The sequence below is a fragment of the Talpa occidentalis genome, unplaced genomic scaffold, assembly GCF_014898055.3.
Source record: "Talpa occidentalis isolate TD23 unplaced genomic scaffold, MPIMG_talOcc4v2.1 talOcc4.3, whole genome shotgun sequence".
Lineage (NCBI taxonomy): Eukaryota > Metazoa > Chordata > Mammalia > Eulipotyphla > Talpidae > Talpa > Talpa occidentalis.
This window is the reverse complement of record NW_023603184.1, coordinates 97,340,153-97,363,408: the sequence shown is the minus strand read 5'-3', so window position 1 is coordinate 97,363,408 and position 23,256 is coordinate 97,340,153. Positions and strand designations below refer to the sequence as shown.

The following is a 23,256-nucleotide window of genomic DNA, read 5'->3' as shown; positions in this document are numbered from 1 at the left end:
ATAGATACATAAAATTTTATTTAAAATTTTGTTTCAATTGTGCTTTTAAGTTTAGAGCCAAATTTAAACTAAGCTTTTTCAGGGTTTAAAACAAACAAGGAAATATAAAAGCCAAGTCTGTACTTAGCCAGCAAAATGGAATATAATTACTCCATTCAGTCAGAAGCTGTGACTAAGTGTGTCTAATCGAAATGCAAGGTAAGTGGCTTGGTGAAATCTTGAATTATTGAACAAGTAATGTTGGGTCCTGGAGTTCAAGGGATGGAAAGATATCATTATCTTTTTTTCAGACAGTCCAGGATGCCACTCACCCCTCTGGCAAAAGTAGAATGTACAAAGGTTTTACTTTTAAAGTAAATGAAATAACCCTGTGTGTGTTAGCTGCCACGAACGATGCATACTATACACTTCATCTCACCCTACTTTTCATTGCAACATTTTCCCATTATCACAAGTAGCATTATGTCACCAAGACAAACCAATTTCTTTCATGTAAATGTAAAACAACATGTTTGCTCTAAGATACTTCCATCAATGTCAGTGACATACAAGAAAATCTCAATAGTCTGCCTTGTCACTTATAGAAAGAGGAAGAGAAATTATTCATTCACACTCAAATTGAACTCTCTGTCCACTACTTTTTAACTTATTGAATTTATTCAAAAACTCACCACTGGTAGTATATTATAGTTGGGAGATAATAATACTTTAACCAGAAGCCAACTGGACAAAAAATAGCAACAGGAGATGAGATGCCAATTACTTTTACCAAAAGAAGGACTCATCCTATTTCCAAGAGGAGCTGTATGTAAGATACATCCATGTCTTTCACTGGATGATGTGGGTCCCTCTACTTAGTAGTCAGAGACATAATAGACCATCAGAAACTAATAGAAAGATAGCCTCTTGGGATCCACTTTAAAGTCCTCTGCCACTAGCTCATATTATTGTTCTTGTCAAGTTACTCTCCCTAGATATTGGTGTCCACATCTATAAAGTAAGGCAGTGAGTCCAGATGTTCTCAAAAGCCCCACCAGCCCTGAAGTTCTTTTAATTCAAAATGAGGGTTGAATTTTTATTAGTGTTTTTGTCTTACTCTGCTATATATACAATATGAAGCCCTCTGGGAAAAAAAGAAGTATCTTCCTCAATTTGTCCAACATTATAAAATAATGTCTCATATTCTAGGGCAGGCCAAGAGGAGTCCACAGTAACAGAAAGTTAATGCTGGTCACACCTTCAATCTATCTTCCTTAATCTTCCTCCACACAGTTTATCCCACATCATGGCTCTGATTACACAATCAGTTACAAGTTGTTCAATGATGTACATAACCATTCCCTTACAAAGCAGTGTCTGCAAATATTTCCACAAAACCCTTAAAAATTCACACAAAAAAGTACATTAACAACAGTATTGGAAAAAAATAGCCAAAAAAAATCAAATTTTGGGCTTCCTGGTGGTGCAAGGTGTTAAGTCTCAGTACTATGAAGCTATGGGCAGCCACTGCAGCACAAGTTCAATCCCCAGCCAGGGAGCTGAACCACATGGTACAGCAGACCTCTAATGTCTCGCCCACTACTCCCCTCAGCAGTGTGTTTGAGTCAATCTATCTGTTCTGCTCCCTACTCTGTCTCTGGTGAATCCTCTCACTCTCCCCACCTCTGGCCTACACCCCAGCTCTTATATGAATAAATAAATCTTTAAAAAAATAATAAATCTTTAAAAAAAATAATAAAAATTTTGCAGCTGCCTTCTTTAATAGCTGAAGACAATTCTCTGGTCACAGTGATGTCAGGAAAGTTATGACCAGATAATCAAAATAGCCATCAATAGTTCATCTTATCAAAATAAATTCACTCTTCACGTAAATGTTTGCCCTTCCAAGAAACTATTTCATGTGCTCATCACAACTGTCTGAACTATAATTTTTCAAACCCTTTAAGCCATCAAAAATCACTTTCATCTGGAAAGCATATAGAGCCACAATTTTAAGACATGATGATGCTTAAATGAACACTATAGGTACCTGGTAAACTCAAAAGCTATAGAAACCAGTAAGTGCCTTGCATAGCAAAGTCCAGCAATTGATTTTTCCAGGAGAGAGTCAATTTGTAACTTCAGGAAAGGCATAGACACCAGGGAGGTTGTAAATGTGATAGAGGTTTTTTAAAAATCTCTGAGGTGGGGAAGATGTTGTCTTGCACTAGATGAGGTGGTATCTCAAAGAAAGGGTCTAGATTGATAATGTTTATAAGGAGTGGTTGAAAAGAAAAAAAGTTGAAAAATCCTAGGCAACTCCTGTAGGGTTGCAGAGCTTGGATAGAGCTCTTCAAGGTCACATAAAAGGTTTTCTTTTTAAAGGTTTATTTTATTTTGGAACTCATGCTGCAGTGGTTGCCCATAGCTTGACAGTGCTGAGACTTAACCCCTTGCGCCACCAGGGAGGCCCATAAGAGGTATTTAGTAGAGTTTTCCTGACTCGCTTGAGTTTAAATGTATACTCTTGCTTTCCTAAGAACAAGAACATAATGGAAACAATCTCTCCAGTTTTTAAAAAATTGTCTGAAATTATAAAAAGAACATATTGCATTCTTAAAAACTGCCAAGAAAAAAATTTCAAGTGTTCTCAACACAGCCAAAAAAGGTAACCTGAGGTGATAGAAATGTTAACTAGCTTGATTATAGCAATCATTTCCAAATGCACACATACTGCGTATATCATGCATAGATCACATGTGTATCTTAAATATATTGTTTTCTATAATATATAATGTGAATATTGAATTTCATAGAAGATACATATTGCATATGTAATATATATAATCACAAAGTGTACCTAAATATATACAACTTTTATTTATTTAAAAAAGTATCGAAAGAGGGTCCTCCCTGGTAGCCCAAGGGATTAAGTGCCACACTATGAAGCAATCCCCATCCTCTGCAGCATGAGTTCGATCCCAGGCCGGCCAGGGAGCAACATACATGGCGCAGCAGACTTCTCCTGTCTTACCTGCCGCTCCCCTCAGCAGTGTACTTTGGTAAATCTGCCTGTTCTGTTCCCCACTCTGTCTCTGGTGAATCCTCTCATCCCCCACAACTCTGGCCTGTACCCCAGCTTTTGTATGCATAAATAAATAAATCTTTTTTAAAAGTATCAAAAGAAATGAATACATTCACCCAATAAAGATCTTTAAGCATCATCCAGTGCTTAATATTCTTCTGGGCATCATGGCTGACAGCCAGATACACACACTCCATACAGCTAGTCACTTAGAGGGCCGGCTGCAAAGGTCATTGAAAAATCTCAAACAATATTTATCTCCCCAAAATCCACTGACTAGAAATTACCTTTATATGTAACTTTAGACTCTTGTTTTCAAAGCAGCTATTGTTTTCTTCTTTCTCTCATCTTCCTTTTCCTATTTTTTTATACTTTCTTCAAGTTCATAAAAAGTAAGTTCTAATTTGGTCAAAAGATAAATAATGCAAAGGCTAAGTATTCTTATGAAATTATACCTATTAGTAACCTGAGTGCTTCCAACAACGATGGGGGAAAATTAATGATTACCAAACAAAATGTTGAATTCTTCAGAGTGTGGGGTGAAAGGGTTAAAATTGAATAGCAGGGGTCACAGAATCACATCATATAGACTTTAGTATGAATTTTTAAAAGACGGTTTCAGTGTGAGCTAAAGATTTGCAAATGCTTAAAAAATTATTGGGGAAAATAGAAAATACCTTTTTTTTTTTTTTTAAAAGAAGGGTTAGTTTATTTATTTATTTATTTTTTATAGAGGCATGTTTTCTTTGTTTGTTTGTTTGTTTGTTTGTTTTGTTTATACATGCACTGGGTACAGTCAGAAGTGCGGGAGGGTGAGAGAATTCACCAGAGCCAGAGCAGGGAGCAGAGCAGGCAGAAGGACCGAAGTACACCGCTGAGGGGAGCAGCGGGCGGCAGGAGAGGTCTGCGCGCCATGTGGGACCCTCCTCCGGTGGCCAGGAAGCAGCCGGGGATCGAACCGGCGCCTCAGAGGCCACGGGCAGCTTCGCAACCCAGCGCTCAACCGCTGCGCCACCGGGGAGGCCCGAAAATACCCTTTTTGCTGCATATTTTTTTCTCTATTTATGGGATGCAGTTTTAAAGGAAGTTTACAAACTCATCATTTTATAAGGAGTATGTGGAATTTTAGAGCTTTTATTGATTTTGTTTAGTTTTGCCTTGCATGATGCTAATACTTCTAAAAAAATTTGAAATCCCTCTCCCCTAATAACTGGGGTTAAATGGTCATAAGATGTTGAACATGAGTCACCTTTTTATAATTCTTCCCATCTGATACAAGGGATGTTGCTTGAAGTGGTTAGAATTTTAAGTTAGAGGGCCTCCCCAGAGGTGCAGCCGGCAGCGGTTGAGCACCGCGCTGCGAAGCTGTCCACAGCCTCTGCAGTGCTGGTTTGATTCCCTACCAGCCAGGGAGAACCCCACATGGCATGCAGACCTCTCCTGCCTCGCCCGCTCCTCCCCTCAGCAGTGTTTTTGGACGTTCTGCAACCCGCTCTGGCTCTGGGGAATTCTTTTACCCTCCCTGCGCTTCTGACCTGTACCCCAGTTCTTGTATAAAATAAATAAATAAATCTTTTAAAAAAAAAAGAATTTTAAGTTAGAACAAATTACATTGAGCTAAATGATAACTGCTGATAAATTGTTAACATTAACTGCTTAGCAGAAGTATACTATGTGTGAAGCTACATTTGCTATAGTGTATGAATCTGACCTTGAGTCTACAGTTTACCAATATCCAAACAACTTGGAGATTTCCAAGTTTTCAATGATATTATTTCACAGCAGCATTCTTCTAAAAGCAAACACCATTTTCTCACCTAGAAAGTGAACATGCTATACTCAGCACTGCAAATATTCCACAACTTAATGACCAATATACAAGTGTAAATTAAATAGCTCCATTGATTAGATTGTGAAAAAAGGGTTCTACTTCAGAAAACTGAACACGTGTGAAAAAATTTTCAATTGCTATATGCTCCCCTTCAATTGGACTTGTTCCTGTCTCTCATTCTCACTCTCATTCCATATAGGTGAATAGGGGTATGCTACTGAGACTTAATTAAACAAAATGATACCATGCTTTGCCAATAAACCTGATATGATAAAAAACTAGGGAGCAGATATATCAGTGGATAAAGATTAAGAACTCCAAGAATCAACCAGACAACACAATTTAAAGTACAACCTGAAATACAGCTTCAGATACTTACCAGTGAAATGATTAGAAGTGGACGGATTGACACTATCAACACTGTCAGCACTGTCACAGCTAAAAACTTCATCATCTGATTCCTGCACAGAGCAGCAAGGTGAGGAGCTGTCAATTTCTTCAAACTTCCCTTTTAAAATTCCACTCATCTCTGCAGCGCTGTCACATGTATCTGCAACAGGAACGGGAACAAGAGAGCATTGAAATATTTCACCACTGATTGCATAGTCAAGGTCTCCAAATCATTTGGGATGGCTGTAACATTTACCACATTATCATGCCTTTGTAGAAATTATTCTTTTCATAATGTTTTAAAGCACTGAAAATAATTCTGCCCTGACTCGTTGTTATTTGCATTCTCATTCTGAAAATATTATCTTAAAAGAAAGTTAAAATTAAGAATACAGAATAAGAGGACTACATAAGGAAATATGGTTCAGTGTTTTGTAACATCAAAACAGGAGTCAAATACATTTATTTGATTTGTTCTAGTAAATCATGTCCTGTCACTGACAGAGCCAGAGTTCAGAAAGAAATAGATCACTCACTTGCATGCTGTCATACCCAGAGCATACTGATTAGGGCATGTCTAGCTTGCTTGGGATTTCTTTTTTCTCAGGTACAAAGGCATCTACTTTCCAGGGGCTCTTTGTCCATCAAAAATCAAATTGGTTGCTAGGAATGGCTATACCTGCAGAATTTAGATGCCTTATCATGTTTCCAGTCAATTCAGCAGAGCTACAGGGAATACTTGAATCCTATGACAAAGAGTTTGGCTGAATAGATTTTATACAGGGGAAAGCCACATCCTTAAATCTTTTCCTGGATAAAATATTACTTTAAGTATCTTCAGTCTCTGTATCAACATGGTCAGTGAAAGGCAGTCAGAGATCAGCCTGCTGTAATTTTAAAAATTTGTTAATATCAATTTAAATAAGTCATTCACCTTTGAGAATATCAATCTGTTCATAACTATAGAGTAACCATTCAGTGATCAGCAGTGGTAAACACAAATTCCTAAAGTGTCAGGTAAGCTCAATGTATCAAGAGGGTCAGATGTAATCCAATCACAAGGTCATCTTGGTCTACTCTCTTGCCTACTGTTATTTGTAACAAAAATCAAGAAATAGCTTCCCATCCTAAGAAAAATGATAGCATGAGCATGATAATAAATGGGCTCAAAATCAAAGAGACAGTAAATAGAATGAACAGTGGTAAACTAGGATTAGAAATGCATGTTCAGACATAAGGGAAGTCACCGCTCAGGTCCAGGACAGTTTGTCTCCATGCTTCCCCAATTCAGGCTATTATAAAATCCGAACAATTGTCTACTCATATTCCAGAGGGTACTTTACACCAGTACCCAGTAGACTTCATATTCCCCAATCTTTCCTTATTAATTTTACTTATAAAATCAAGGATGCATTTTTCAGATTACCTTGCAATTTACAATCCAGCTGGGAATGGCACTATATGGCAGACAAAGAATGGTTCAGACATGTGATGTGTGACTCAGAGGGGTTAACAGCAGAGAATCAAAATATTCCCTTCCTCATGAGCCAAAGACAATACCTGAAATGGCTTTGCTCAATACATCAGTTGGGGGCACAAACTTATTTGACAGAAGACACTTGGCTCAATATATGCACCCAAGGAGAGGTGACATTTTAAGTTAGCAAATGTCAGTATGGCAGTCCTAGCATCCTCCTGAGCAGTGAGGAACAAGTTTAACCAGTGTAATTTTGTTAAAAAAAAAATAACAACCTTAAGCCTGACCATCCATCTTTGCATCTCTCACTGACCTCAAGTTTTCTCTCAATTTGGGTAGCTATCCTTCCTCAGGAATATTTGCTTCAGTCTGGCGCCTGACTGGCTTCCAATGTGTCTGTATTTTCAGCTTCCTTATTTCCTCAGTTGGCACATGGCTTTGCTTTCTGACAGGCCTGTTGCTACCTCATTATATCTTAAAAGCCTTGAACCTGAACATCAATTGACTTATTCTTTCAGTATATCTCAGTTCAGCTTGTTCTGAAAAGAAATGCAAGCATTCTTATTCAGGCAATTATGCCATTCTATGGAAAAGAGGTTTGTTTGTCTACCCTTTATTTAGAGGCCATGTATTATTTATTCAGTGAACATCTACTGAGTTTCTACTTGCTGGTGACTATTTTAGATGCCGGAGAAAAATAAAGTAACAACAGAGAAAAAAAATTCTTTCATCTAATAGTGCTGACTTTCTACTGAGTGTTGTTGGGGGAAAGGGTAAACAATAATAAGATAAGCAAATTAAGGCCTCCCCTGGTGGTGCAGCGGTTGAGCACTGGGCTGTGAAGCAGCCTCTGCAGAGCCAGTTCGATCCCCGGCCGCCAGGCGAGGTTCCCACATGTCACGCAGACCTCTCCTGCCGTGCCCGCTGCTCCCCTCAGCAGTGTATTTCATCAGTCTGCCTGTTCTGTTCCCTGCTCTGGCTCTGGTGAATTTTCTCACCCTTCCGCGCTTCTGACTGTACCCAGTGCTTGTAAATAAATAAATAAATAAATAAATAAATAAATAAATAAATCTATCTTTAAAAAAAAGATAAGCAAGTTAAATATACTTTATATCATATGGAGATAAATGCTATTGAGGAAAATAAGTAGTTTAACAGTATAGTGATGACAAGTTTGGCTCATAGAGAACATTCTATTTTTATTTGCTAAGTGAGTTAATGTCACAGTGAGAAAGTGGCATGAAGAAATGGAGAAGGTGATGGTAGAGGAACAGTAAGAAGCAAACGGAGCCATGGAATGCCACCTTTACAGACTCCACACCCATTTCCACACTGATGCTATCCCAGGAGCCCAGGACTACAACTCCCAGCAAGTAAATAAACCTGACCTTCTGACTTCCCTCTTGTTCGAGCTATTTAAAATGGCACTTAAAGCCAGTGGAGGGGGGGTCTCCCTGGTGGTTCAAGGGGTTAAGAGGCAACCTATGAAGCTATCTGAAGACAATGCAGCATGAGTTCGATCCCTGGACAGGGAGCTACCCACATGGTGCAGCAGACCTCTCCTGACTTGCCCGCTGCTCCCCTTAGCAGTGTACTTTAGTCAATCTGCCTGTTCTGTTCCCCACTCTGTCTCTGGTGAATCCTCTCATCCCCCACACCTCGGTCCTATACCCCAGTTCTTGTAGGCATAAATAAATCTTTAAAAAAATAAACCCAGTGAGGAGTTAATCATGCTGGGTCTTTTCCACATATACAGGAGATACACATGTTATATTAAACTTCTCTATGTGTTTTTTTCTCTTATCAATCTGTCTGATGCTTGCTTGGTTTCTTGCCAGACTAGAAGAACTCAGAGGAGAATGAGGTGACTTCCTCTGTGTCCTGACACCTTCCACAACCATATATGTATTCCTTTTCCTCCTCATGGCAAAGACACTTCTTATAGCTCTGTGATATAACCATGGAGTTGATTACCAGAAATCAATTGACAAAAACTAGAACAAAAATGTGAACAGATTGTTTAGGCTAGAGATTGCTGCATAATAGGGTAAATAAGGTGGAAGTAAATTAGTTTTGGGAATATAGAGGGGAAAATAGGATATGGTGAAAGACTGAGAAGAATGGAGGGAAATCCTCAAAGGAGAAATTAGAATTTTGGTGACTCAAGAGATTTGGGTAATGATTTTTATCAAGAATTTAAACACAGAAGAGCAAGAAACAGAAAAAACAGACTGAGTGTAGATTCTGTAGAAAAAAGTGCTAGTTACAATCATCATGGAATTTGGTACCTCTCTCTTTGATTGAGAGGGAAATAGAAAGAATTAGTTTAATCTGAACATGTGGTAATATCTGGATCCCCCAACTGAAAACACAAGTGTTAATTTGAAATTTAAGATCCAAGCAGCTAGAGCTAGAAAGTTTAGGAGAAAAGAAATCAATCTGCACTGTTACCACTACTTTGCCTTCAGGTATAGGGAAGTGGTAATATTAATGTTACAGGATTTAGATGAGGCTAATCATTGACATTCCCTGGTAAGATTTTTAAAAATGAATTCAGAGTTCCAGGAATTGCTGGTAGAATGCAAAGGGTGAGGGCAGTTGCTTGAAAATCTGGTTTCTAATTTCCTAAATAGAATTTATTTGTCAAATTACTTAATTTCCTAAACCAATGTTTTCTCATCTGAAAAATGGAGTTAATGGTAACTGTCTCATAGTGCTAGAATATACACTGCAGGTATTTTCTTTCTTAAGTTTTAGCTTCTACACCTCCATTGGCCCCATACTATGTATTCCAAATATAGCTTTACAGCTAAAATGAAACAAAAGCTAAACTCTAAAAGCTTGATGGAATGTATAATTTAGCTAGTTTGATATAAAAGGGAGCTATAAGCCAGGAGTGAGTGACCAGACTGCTCCATTGCACTTTAAGACATTGAATGAATAGCACAGAAAACTAGGGGACATGATACAAAGTCTTTCTATTGAAGATGCCCTTATTTTTTTTTTTTCTAGTGCCTATAGAATTTATTCCCGTCATTCTTCTTTTTTTTTTATTTTTTATTTTTTATTTTTTTATAATAAATTTTATTTTTATATTCCCCATACAATTGCAACCCCCCATTCTGACCCCAATCCCTCCCCTCCCGCCCCCCGAAGATGCCCTTATTTTGATGAACTGGCATGAACGGTATCAGGATATGTTCTCTCCTTTATGGAGTAACCATGTTTTGCCAAAAGCCTACCTCAAACTCCAAGAAGTATGCTGACACTCCATAAATGGACTTCAGAAGTCTGGTTTTACCAACAGCAACCTGAAAGTCTGGTCAGGGTAGGTTGCCCCCTTGTCAAATGACAATGTTTTGCCAAAAGATCAGGAAAGAATACAAAATTTAACTCTGCACATGCAATTTTGTAACCTATAATTTCTCCACTTAAATTATGAGCATGTCCCCTCACTGTTAATTTTCAAAACCATGTGTTTTGTTGTTTTATTTGATGTTTATTTTTGTGTTTAAGTCTACAGATTATTTCATTGAATAGTTATGCCATAATATTTAAACAAAACTTTATAAAGGAAATACTTGGTTTCTATTAATTATTATAAATCATAGCATAATTACCATTTTATTTCACATATTTTTGTACATAACTCTGATTATATCTTCAGGATGAATTCCTGGATGTAAAATTGCTGGATTTTAGTACACATTGCCAAACCACCTGGTAGAAAAGTTTTACCAATCTTTGTCTTTAGTGGTGCAATGTTATATTATTTCATCCTACCTTTGCTTTCACTGAGGCATTGATATTTTTGCCTTGTCATTACTGAGGCATTGATATTTTTAAAAACTGTGAATTTTTCATTATTCAGATATTCAACAAAAATAAGGCCTCCCTGGTGGCGCAGGGGTTAAAGTCTCAGCACTATCAAGTTATCAGCAACCACTGCAGCACTTGCACTGCAGCACTTGCCAGGGAGCTAACCCATATGGTGAGCAGACCTCCCCTGCCTCACCTTCTGTTCCCCTCAGCAGTGTATTTCAGTAGATCTGCCTGTTCTGCTCCCCACACTGTCTCTGGCAAATCCTCTCACCCCCTCTCCCCACACTTCTGGCCTACAACCCAGTTCTTGTATGCAAAATAAATAAAAATAAGTCTTTTTTTGAAAAAGAGAGTAAGAGCTAGCACGATGTGCTTACTATATGTCAGGCACTACTCTAGTAGGATTCTAAAGTGACAAACATATGTATTAGGCAGGATCGAAGGTGGCAAAGAAAACTCCCTGCCAACTAGAGTGCACACTTTGGACTGCAAATATCATAAGATATTAATTTATGATTATGTTTTTATGATATGACAAAGGTATTTTGTATTATGTAATTAAGATTCTAAATCAATAACCTGATGGATTACAGACCTAGTTAGTATACCTGATCTAGACACATGAGCCCTTTAAATCTAGAGCGAAAAAGATTTGTTTGTGTGTATATGTATGTATATGTGCACGTGGGTCTAAGCGAGCCTCCCCTGGTGGCGCATTGGTTGTGCGCTGGGCTGCGAGGCTCTGCAGTGTCGATTCGTTCCCCGGCCGCCTGTGAGGGGCCCACAAAAAAAAAATAAAGTACTAAGCATTCTTTTTCATAGTAAAGCATGCATAAATATTGTATTTAGAGATATTTTCATTATTGCTAAAAAAACAGTATTTTGGTTTGTGATTTTTGGATCTTCCATATTATCTTCACAGAAGATATAAGTGAACCCTCTATTTAAGTGTCTTCATAGTTTAAATGAGAATTCTTTGTATTCCTTCAGACTGTCCATCATGTTCTACATATTTTTCTTGCTTAAATTAAATTACTTTTTTTCTGTAAATAGATCATAATAACACTGCTGAATCATCACTTGGTGCTAGAAACCAAATTCTAAGAATGTCATCTCATTTACATTTATAATTAAATATTATTCCATTTTATCACTGAGCAACACAAAGCTAGAGATGTAAGTAAAATGTATTTTGAATGTAAGCTGTCTTTGTGACAGCAAACATTTTAAACATAAGTACATATGTTGCTTTTGAGATTTTAAAAATACATGAAAAAAAGGAAAATTTGAACATTGTTCTATAAAGAATGAATATGTAGTTAAATAATTATGAAAATGTTTTTATATTGGAAATATTGTATCCATATATTTAAGAATTATTTGAGACTTTATTTTTAAGAATTATATACTTATGAATTATATTTAAGAATTATAAAATATAGATCATATTTTAGCCTGAAAGTTAGATTCTTCAAGTGGTAATAGATATACATCTATTTTAAAGATCATTAATGTAACATATACCAGTGAAATCCACAAGATTTCAATAAACGATTTTGTGTTGGAAGATCTATGATGAAATCAATCTTGAAAATGTGTAACACTATATACCTTTTAAGAGAGTTTTATTGTATTAGCATAATAAAGGTTCCGCAGAATGGGTATTTTTGAATTTTGTCCAAATTTTCCCAAATTTAATTAACCATACAATATTTTTTTATGAAATATTCAAATAACATACCTCAGAATTTAGGTTCAAATTTGGTTTTTTTGTTGTTTAGAGAAAGAAAAAGTTTATTGAGGAGAAAAGGAAAAGAAATAAAGTCCACTTAGGTTCAAATTTGGAAAAGTCTTCACCAGTTTGATATTTTAAGATCCTACCACTGTCATTCTTTAAGAATTCTAGGATTTGTTCCATAACTCCACTGTCTCATACAATACTAATTTGGACGAATAGGCATATGCCCAATGATTTAATTGTAGTAACTATGGGAGAAAATAAAAAACAGCCATTCAAAAGGGAGTTCATTTTTTTTTTTTTAAAGATTTATTTATACATACAGGAACTGGGGTACAGGCAAGAGTTGTGGGGGGTGAGAGGATTCACCAGAGACAGAGTGGGGAACAGAAGAGGCAGACTGACTGAAATACACTGCTGAGGGGAGCAGCAGGCAAGACAGGAGAGGTCTGCTGTGCCATGAGGGTAGCTCCTTGGCCAGGGATTGAACTTGTACTGCATTGGCTGCAGCTAGCTTCATAGGTTGCCTCTTACCCCTTGCACCACCAAGGAGGTGCCATGGTTATTTTTAAATCCCCTAGTGAGGAATAATGCTTTAGGGAGCCGTCAGAAACACTGGGGATTATTGTGTTCCTCCCATTCTTAATTTACAAACAGAAAAGTATGACTAGCAATAACAACTAAGATTGTATGCAATCCCTTACACAGACTCCTAAATTCTGTGGTGAAAAATAATCTACATACATCTATTGATCTTCACAATATCATCCAGGCTGATAATTGAATTTTACAGAAAGGGAAAATAGGTTCAGAGACTTGAGTAAGTTTATACAGGCAATAAGATGGTAAGTCTGGGGGCTGACCACTGACTGCAAATGGTATGAATTCCATCCACTATTTTGCTGTACTACCTAATTAACAGACAGGTCAAAATACAATACCCCACTAGCTCAGAGAAGGTATTTCTAGAAATATGCATACTGCCTGGCTGACTGAATCATCCACTTAAGGACACTATACCACAATACAGTCCTAAGACAAGATAAGTGAGCATACTTATGGTATATTAGCAATCATTCTTTCTACTCCAAATCCCAGACATCAGGGCACGGCATGATTGTTATTTTTGGTTAGTTATACCTGATGGTGGTTATATTTATATCAAAAGACTTTTGCTAGTCACACATAATCTTTATACCTTTACCTTGAGACATATTAAATACTTGTAAAATGGGTATATTAACTCTCAGCATGAATCTTTGATTCAGGATTGTCATTTGTCAACCATTATGACTTTGAATTGTTCACCAGAATACAATATAAATGGCAGAAAGTGGGCCCAGAACAGGAAAAAAATATTGCAGAATAATCTTAACTTGAATCAAATGTTGTTGAACAATTTTAATTGGAGAGAGCGGGGATTCAATAAAGAAGAGTGTATATATGACAGCACCAGAGATTGGTAAAATTTGTATTACCACATTCTTACACAAGCATTATTTAACATTTATAGTGTATGTTAATATAATTACATGAATTTATAATTAAATCATTAATTTAATATAATGTCTCTCTCTCTTTGAGAAATGGAATAGTAGCATAATGAAACAGCATAGTAGAGGTAATCATGCAATGGAAATTATGTAGAGATGAAATCCCCTGTTAAAGTAGAAGTCAAATGAAATTTATACAATAAAAAATCTGCAGTACAAAATTTTGTATTATTTGTCACATTTATGTGACAGGGATGTTGTTATATGGAAGAGCATTAACAAAGAAGCATCTGAAAAGAAGAGAATGTAGTTAAGGGTCAGGCATTGATAGGGTACAAGAAAGGGTTAAAGATGTTTCTTTGACCATATTACCCACTTCCTCATCCAATCAGCCAAAATAATTTTGGGGCACATAATATATATCAGGCATTAAGTTATTAGGTGGTGTTGATACAAAGACCAAGGAAACCCTGAGACACCAAGAATTATAATCAAGAGAGTGGGATAATAGACTATTAGGAAGTCAAAGAAGTGCTATACTGACTACACCAAGAAGCCATGACAGGAAGCACATGTAGGCTTGAGGGTAACCCTGAGGTTGAGGTTGTTCTCGTTGGCCTTGTCCATAAGTTATGTAAAGATTTCTGACCATAGAAGCTTTTCATGGAGTGTCCAATCTCAATTTCCCATTTGACACTCAGTTCTACGGGACTTCAGTGGTCAACAAGGGAGGGTCCACTTAGAACCCTTTACTGATTCAGACAAAACAACGCAGTGGGAGAAAAACTAAATTTTTAAATATGAGTTTTATGAACTACAAGAAAGGAATTTGAGAAATAAGAATTTTTTATGACTCTTAAAAATATTTTCCCAGAATATTCTGACAGCATCACAACCAGTATTATCTAGACAAGGATTGATGACAAAAAAAATGATTTTCTGTGGCTAACTTAACTGGGGGATAAAAAAGGAAATCAAAATCTTCATAAATACATTCAGGAGTCCTGTTTAGGAATTCATATTTTTCATTTATTAAATATATTGTGATATATCCACAATATGACAGCAACTATCTGTATTAAAACTTAGTAGAAAACAAAATGCATTTTTGAGACTGACAGCAAATGCATGAAGTCATGGAGACTGTTACAGTAAATAAAAGCGACTGGGTTCATGGGATATAAAGGGCAGAGCTGACTAGTGGAGAATTCTGTGCAATTCTAAAATTACCATGTTGTTGTGTATTGGGAACCATCTGGCCATGTCATGCTTTTTCACCTTCTTCCAAAATCCTCCTACACTCTGCTTTTCTTTCATCTAATATTTAATACACTGTACCCCACATTCAATACAAACACTTAGTGTCTGGCTGTTGTTATTTTACACAAGCAAATGCTCAGTTTTCTAATAAGATATTGTGAAAATCCCTTCCTAGGCCTTAGTTTCTTCAAGTAAATGAGCAATCCAGGAAGGAATTATTTTTACAGGATACTCCAATGCTTTGAAGGTAATGAAAGACTCAAATTTCCAAATGTAATATATGAATATTAAGAGTATATTTGCCAAAGGACTTGATAGTCAACACTATTTAAAGATATTAAAATTTACTTAAGAACTACTTTATATGGTGGTTGGCCATTTTTGTTTAAAATAATAATCTTATGAATCATGAGTCATGAGAAGTATAGAAATGTGTATGCCACCCTATGTTGTAGTATTGGAAGATAATATTCTAAACTCTTCATCTGATTAAATTATGAACACTTTCTAGAAATAAATAATATGGTTACAATCTCACTTTTTGACTGAGACTAAAATGAATAAATGAATAAAAAATTTGATCCCATATCAAGTAGTTTTAAATTGTGATATTTAAAATTTGTTTTGATATTTATCAAGGTCATCATAATATTGAAGTAAATTCTTGAGAAGTTATTTTGAATCTATTTTCTCAGCATATATGCATTCAACAACTTTCAAATCAAAGTATTTAGTCCATTATTCCTACTGTGAATTAAACAATTGACTGAGAAATCAAATAATCTGCCCAACTGAGTTTTTAAAATTTATGAAACATTCAGATGTGATCATTCACTCAATAATCAAATCTATTCCTTATTCCTTAATTTACAAAATGGTAATTCAAGAGTAATAACACTGCTTTGGAATAATTCCCCTTCTATGTTAGCCCTATATCAAACGATCAGGTTTAATAAATATATATTAACTCAAAAAATGTTCTAATTAATAACATTTTGAGTTATGGTCTACCACCATACAAATGTTAATGATATTTTTCATTAGTTGAACTATCTTAAATCAGTAACATACTTTGAACACTGTGAAACCTGACTCAAGCTTTCTTACTTTGGTGTCATTTCTGTTTCTTATAAATTCTAGTCTTCCAATTCCAGTAATGAGGAGTTACAAGCAAACCTAGCATATTTCCATTATAGATATAAAATCGCCCATCTATATATTAGGGGAATTTATAACTAATTCATTTTCCTGAATATATTTTATGAGATTCAAGACTCATGCAAACTCACCTATGAATCTGTTAAGTTACTTTGAGCAAATAAAGACATATGAAGCAGTAAATAGACACTACTAACTGTATTTAAAGATTATCTGTAGTTCAGAGTCAAGCTATACAATATATTGTTTTCAGGACCTTGAAATATACTCAACAATTTTTATTGTGCCTAAAATATAGGTTATTTACACATGACGCATAATCCACTTATTAGTGCATCTAATTTGTTGTTAGCTTGCCCTTTACTCTCATCTGTGTTTATGCTGATAGTGCCACCACTAAATGTTTTCTCACATTAATTGAAAAAACCTAAATGCATCCCATTATCCTAACTCTTTTTGAAAAATAACATACTGACATACCAAATTAATTTCATTTTAAATAATGTATTTTTCAGATATTAAATCTTAAAACATGGTTTAAACATGTACTTTACTACATTGCTAACAGTAAATCTAGTAGACTCAACTTAGTGTAGTGAAAATCATTGTATATCAAAAACATTTAAATGGTAAAACATAATTAGGAGTCTCACCTGCATCACAATAAAATGGGAAAGATGTACAGTTTTATGATAACTTTCCCTCTCAATATTTAGCTGAGAGAAAAAAATGTTATAGGGAAAATATTTTAATTTAAGAAATTGAATAGGGTAAAATGATGATTGTGAGTTATATCTTATAAAAATCATATATAATTTTTTCTTGGGATTTTTTATCCCAAGAAAGCAAAAGTTTCAAATAAAAGTATTATATGTTGACTTACAATAATTCCTATTAAATTTCAAGTACATTATATTAGAAAGATTACAAAGGTAAGGAATTGACTGCATTCGTGATATATGGTCTGAACATTAAGTTTTAAAAATTCTTAATCTAATATGTACTTTACTTGTCACATGTTAATTTCATCCTCACAATCCATAGTCTAAACATGTGGCTCAAAGGGGCTTTTTGTTATTAAAATAACTGATATATTTAAAAGGTTTTTTAATTTATTGTCTTTTAGATATATTACCATCCACTGCAAACAAAAGGAGAAAAAGGAAGGAATGCATCGTGCAAAAGACAAGAAAGTTGTAAATAGAATGGATATATTGAAAATCTATATTTGAATCTTTATATTTGAATCTTTAAAATGTTTGCACCAAATGAAAAACAAATGGCCCCGCTCTACCATTTCTCACAGAGCAGTCTTACGTGGTTTTCATTTGCCTTGTTTCATTCTTCACTTGGACAGGAACCTCTTAACTGTTTTCTTTCATGTTTTTTTCTTTCTTTTGCCTTCACACACACACACACACACACACACACACACACACTTTTTTCTGTAGTCTCTGCAGTAAAAACTACCATAGTTATCTCATGGAGACGTCTCTTGCAGACGTCTGCCAGTGGATGATAGTGGATCAGGAAATGCTGATTGAGAAAGGGTTTATCTACTTTTCATCCAAAATATGTGAACCATTAAGGAAATTATAAAAAGCAGCAACAATATACTCTGGTTTTATTCAAAACCTTTCCCTTAGCGATTATTAAAAGGATGATATTTTTAGCCAAAGCAAGCAAAATGCATCTGCAGCAGCTGGTTTCCAAGGAAACAGAATAATTTAAAACCATGTGGAACTCTGCTCTCTAATTTTCATCAATTCCCCTTCATTCCTGGAGGTAGCTTTACTAGGAATTTATAATTTCCAAAAAATATAACTGCCTTGATTCATTTCCTCTAACACATTTCAAAAGGTGAACATCTGATCATAGACATATATTTATACACACACACACACACAGCACCTTAAATTCCAATACAACGATGAATTAACTTTAGCCATCATTTTCTTTGAAAAACCAACATAGAAGAATCTATCAATAATTCAAAGCATGGCAAATTTCAGTATCATATAATGATGTTTGAAATCCGGAAATGTTTTAAAACAAACTATGTAAGAGTATTTGAGTGGGTCAATATGAATATGACACACTTTTAGAAACATGTTATTTGTTATATCTAGTACATTGAGGAAATTTTAACTAGTTATCCTTTCATTTATATCTTTGCCCCAATATTCAGTAGTTTTTAATCCATTTTTTAAATTTTGAAACACATTGTTTTTACCTCATATTCAAAGGCAAAATCCATTTTTCAGACAAAAAAAAAACCCTAGCAATTATATTCATTCCTATTAGTCTGTGATTCATTCAACAGAAAATATATGAACAAATCATTATTATAACCAACAAGTATTCATTGATTGCTGATGAGCCCATATAAGTAATAAACTTTCCTAAAATTCCTGTTAATAAAGATCCTCCCATCCCCAGCCTCCCTGGTGGCATAGGGGTTAAGATGCAACCTATGAAGCTAGCAACCTATGAAGCTATCCATAGCCACTGCAGCATGAGTTCAATCCCCAGCCAGGGAGCAACCCACATTGCACAGCAGACCTCTCCTGACTTGCCCACTGCTCCTCTCAGCAGTGTATTTCAGTCAATCTGCATGTTCTGTTCCCCACTGTCTCTGGTGACTCCTCTCACCCCACATACTTCTGACCCCAGTTCTTGTACGCATAAGCAAATCTTTAAAAAAAATAAAACTTCCCCCACTTTAATTGATCTGTATTTATTAATAAAAATAACTTTATACTTAAATAACTTGGAGTAAAATTATTTTGTGTATGTTTTTATTATGAGTGTCATTTAGTCTCCATATTTAAACTCCCCTATTTTACCTTAAAGAAAAATAAAAGAAACATAAAGAAATATAAGCTTCTGGTAAAGTAAAATGTAACTTTTAAGCTGTTGAAAAATTACTGGTCTGAGGATATTATCAACACGGTAAGAGCTGTGAGGGAATACTTATCTAGATATATTTGATTAAAAAATGAGATTACCAGTGAAACTTGCCTTTTAGATGTAATCTTTTAGATGTAATTTTTACAGTATTTTTAATCCTTCACAAATAGGTTACTGAGCATTTAAAATGAAAATGTACCTATGCAAGTGGATACACCACAAATGCAGTTACTTAATCAGTAAAACGTACAACCTACAAAATGATAGAACTGTTCAATCCCACAAGATTTATCAAGACTACATTAAATATAAGGAAGCAAATGCACATAAATCATCATTTAAATTAGAGCAAAAGGAGGCTACAAGCTGCAAACATTATTTTCCTAACCCATTCAGTAGAATATAAATATTAAAAAGACATGAAATTTTATAGTGCATATTCAGAGAAAGCTCCATTTTCTCAGTACCTGTGGAATTTACCAAGCTTTCCTCATTCTTCCTTTGATCCCATTAACTTAAGCTTGAATCACAACAAGAAAAGACACACACGATGACTCATTTTACCTATTAATTTTGTTCAATAACACTGCTTAGAAAGTTATCCAGGATTAGACATGCCTCTGGTGTTTTCATCAGCTAAGAATTTTGCACAGATAAAGAACAGCTCATTGCAAAGCTTCAAGTAATGAAAGGGACGTTCTTTTGGGAAATGCCTTCAGAATAATTTTCATACCCTACAATGGTCTCAATGAGAAATGAAAATCATTGTCTCTGGAAGAAAAATTATTTTTTTCTTTTTTGCTCTTACCTGTAAATATGGTTTCTGTACTTCAGCTCCGTCAGAGAAGACTGAGGAGTTCACTCCTCCCTCATCTATCCATCAGGCTGCAGCCAACCAATAACAAAAGCCAGATCCTGGCATTCTCTGGCTCATGCTCCCTGCTCTGCTTCCATCCCTGTTCCCTCCCACCCCCACTCTTTTAGAGGACAAATCCTTGCAGCTGGGAAAGAGGAAGGGAGGAAGGAAAAGGAATACAGAGAGGATGGGAATAGGGAGATAAAAGACTGAAAGATGTTTCAAGGAATAGGTCCAAACTGTGGAAATGTGTGCAGGTGCACTCAATTGAGATAAAATGCCTTACATTGGATTTAAGAAAATAGGGTTAATCAATGCCTCACCCACCTGAAATCAAAATATACAAAGCAAAACACTCATGTAAAATTAGGTAAATTGCCATTTGTTTTTACTCCCACTGATTTTTTTCAGTGGGGTAGTGAAAAAAAAAATCTCCTCATTGTGTATTTTGATATGTAGATAGGTTGAAACTGAGCAACAAAATAACAGTAGGCATACTCAGTTCATGAAAAGTTGTATTTAAAATAAATCTAGACCCCTTTACACTGATATATCATAATTTGCATTTCAATCTCAGGCACCGTCTCCATCTAATCAGTCTGAAAATATATTTAATCCTTGACAACTAAAATATTCAAAATTTAAAGTTATGTGGCTACCAGCATTACTTTCGATTTCTCAAATGCCAGCATCAATGTGCCTGTGTGAATAACGGGGCTTGTTAAAGATTAAAAAGCATCAGTCACTTGGCTGTCACATTTCAAGGTAACTAACTGAACCCCAACTTTATTTTAATAACCCTGGAAAAAATAATTCTACTTTTGAACTACGGAGCTATAGTATTAAAGAATACTTGAAAAATACATCAAGTTAAAATTGTACACAGCAGCAAAGCAAATTTGTCAGCTAGAAGGTTAGGTTGGGACTAACAAAGGAATTTAAATTATATACAAATTTTATATTTAATTTTAAAAATACAATTCAAGTCACAGCTCTTTATGGTAGAGAGTGCTATTAACTGAGGTTCCCCTGGTAGAGGTGGTCTGAAAATTTCCTTGAAAAGTCATAAACCATGGATGTTATCTACACCCTTAAGGTATGTATTGTCTACCTGTTATAGGACAGGGAGAGGGGCAGCCCAAGCCCCGCAAACCTGCCTATTCTAAATGGGTTCTGCCATCCGCCGCATCAACACAAAACATATGAGACTTTAATGGGAAGGAACTATAATTAAACTAGGAAACAACACAGGTAAGGCAAAAAGTCTAGTTTCTAAATGAAGCACCCAAAGTTACCCATCCCCTCGTGGGTAAAAGTCCATCCATATGGGATTGGCCCAGAACAAGGCCCCAAAGCCTGCCACAAGTCTAAAGCATCTTCCAGTGGGGACCCACAGAAATGGGTCACAAACAACCAGACAAGCCCGGAAGGAAAAGAGCAAAATCAACATCAAGATAAATGCTGCCATTGTCACCTCCCCACGGGTCTCACCCACATCTGTGTCACCCCGTCCACGACCAAAAGACAAGCGCAGTTTCTTCACGTGTCTCTAGGCTCCATGCGCCTCCTCCAAGTCTCCTTGCTCCATCCTGCTTCCTTCCTCCGTCTCTTCTGCCGCTTCTCCTCTTCCTGCTCAGCTCCACCCTCCCTTGGGTGGGGCAGGGAACCTCCCCCTTTCCTGGGGACCACCCTGTTACATACCTTTGCCATTCAATCCCTTAAATCAGTACATTGTCCTTAAGAAAATAAGGCCAAGGGAGAAAAAAGAAAGGAAGTGGCTGACCTCCCTGGTGGTACAAGGTGGTAAGCACAGCACTATGAAGCAATCCGCAGCCTCTGCAGCATAAGTTCAATACCCAGCCGGCCAGGAAGCAACCCATATGGGGAAGCAGACCTCTCCTGGCTCGCCTGCTGCTCTCCTCAGCAGTGTATTTCAGTCCGTATGCTTGTTCTGTTCCCCACTCTGTCTCTGGTGACTCCTCTCATCACCACCATCACCTCTGGCCTGTACCCCAGTTCTTGTATGCATTAATAAATAAGTCTTTAAAAAAAAAAAGGAAGTGGCTCTTTATCGCCAAGACTTAACTGGCACGAGGGCAAAATCATTGGTATTCCAGGAATAGCTATCCAGAAAGGGGCTAGAGTGCCAATCATATTAGGGGGTGGGGGACTGGTAACTTGACCTGAAATTGACTTTCTGTACACGAGCAAAATTTTACTTGGTGTGTGAGATTTTCTGGAGTATCTTTGGGAGGCTCTGCTAGAGATAAGAAGAAAGTTAAATATCCTTATTCCTACCCTAAGCCGTCTACTGTGGAAAATATTAAAACTTGGAAGTCTCTGTGACCCTACTTCTAGGATACCTGGGGTAATCTGTAGGGCAACGTTTCTTAAAGTGGGGGTTGAGGACCATCTGCATCAGAATCGCTGCAGGGCAGCTTGTTAAAAAGCAGATCTGTGGGCCTCATTCCACACTTAAGGAATCAGCATTTGAGGAATGTTGTGACTCAGCACTTTTAGCAAGCTCTCCTGGGTGAATTTTATGCCAACTATGCTGTTGGTCAGTAACTATATAAGTGTTCCTTGGATACAAACGCTAAGAAAATTTCTTTTGATTAGATGATAGCAAAAAAATGAAGGAAAAAGGGGGTTTAGAGGTAAAGTTAAAAATTCAATGTGGATGCTTTGACTTTTGTAATTTTGCAGTGTGAAATATCAAGTTCTCTGTTGAAATCATGGGTAGTTCTGGGATGTTGGTGTAACTGCGAAATTGCCATCATTTAGGGTATGTTTAAGTAAAGACAGTGAATGTGTGCCATTAGTGTTATAGGACAGGGAGAGGGGCACCCCAGACCCCCACAAACCTGCCTATTCTAAATGGGTTCTGCCATCCGCCGCATCAACACAAAACATATGACGCTTTAATGGGAAGGAACTTTAATAAAAACTAGGAAACAATACAGGTAAGGCAAAGAGTCTAGTTTCTAAATGAAGCACCCAAAGTTACCCATCCCCTCGTGGGTAAAACTCCATCCATATGGGGTCGGCCCAGAGCAAGGCCCCAAAGCCTGCCACAAGTCTAAAACATCTTCCAGTGGGGACCCACAGAAAAGGGTCACAAACAACCGGACAAGCCCGGAAGGAAAAGAGCAAAATCAACATCCAGATAAAAGCTGCCATTGTCACCTCCCCACGGGTCTCACCCACATCTGTGTCACCCAGTCCACAACCAAAAGACAAGCGCAGTTTCTTCACGT

The 23,256-nt window shown here is 36.4% G+C and overlaps 1 protein-coding gene across 1 annotated transcript in view; it reads right to left on the bottom strand.

The window, feature by feature from the left end:
- The window catches only part of CSRNP3 (cysteine and serine rich nuclear protein 3), a 189,567-nt gene extending 169,562 nt beyond the window's left edge, over positions 1 to 20,005 (bottom strand). The window contains exons 1-2 of the mRNA XM_054699810.1: positions 19,952 to 20,005; positions 5,275 to 5,445 (exon numbers count right to left, since the gene is read on the bottom strand). The gene's annotated coding sequence lies outside the window, so the exon portion shown is untranslated. The remainder of the gene's footprint in view (positions 1 to 5,274; positions 5,446 to 19,951) is intronic.
- Positions 20,006 to 23,256: the final 3,251 nt, after the last annotated feature.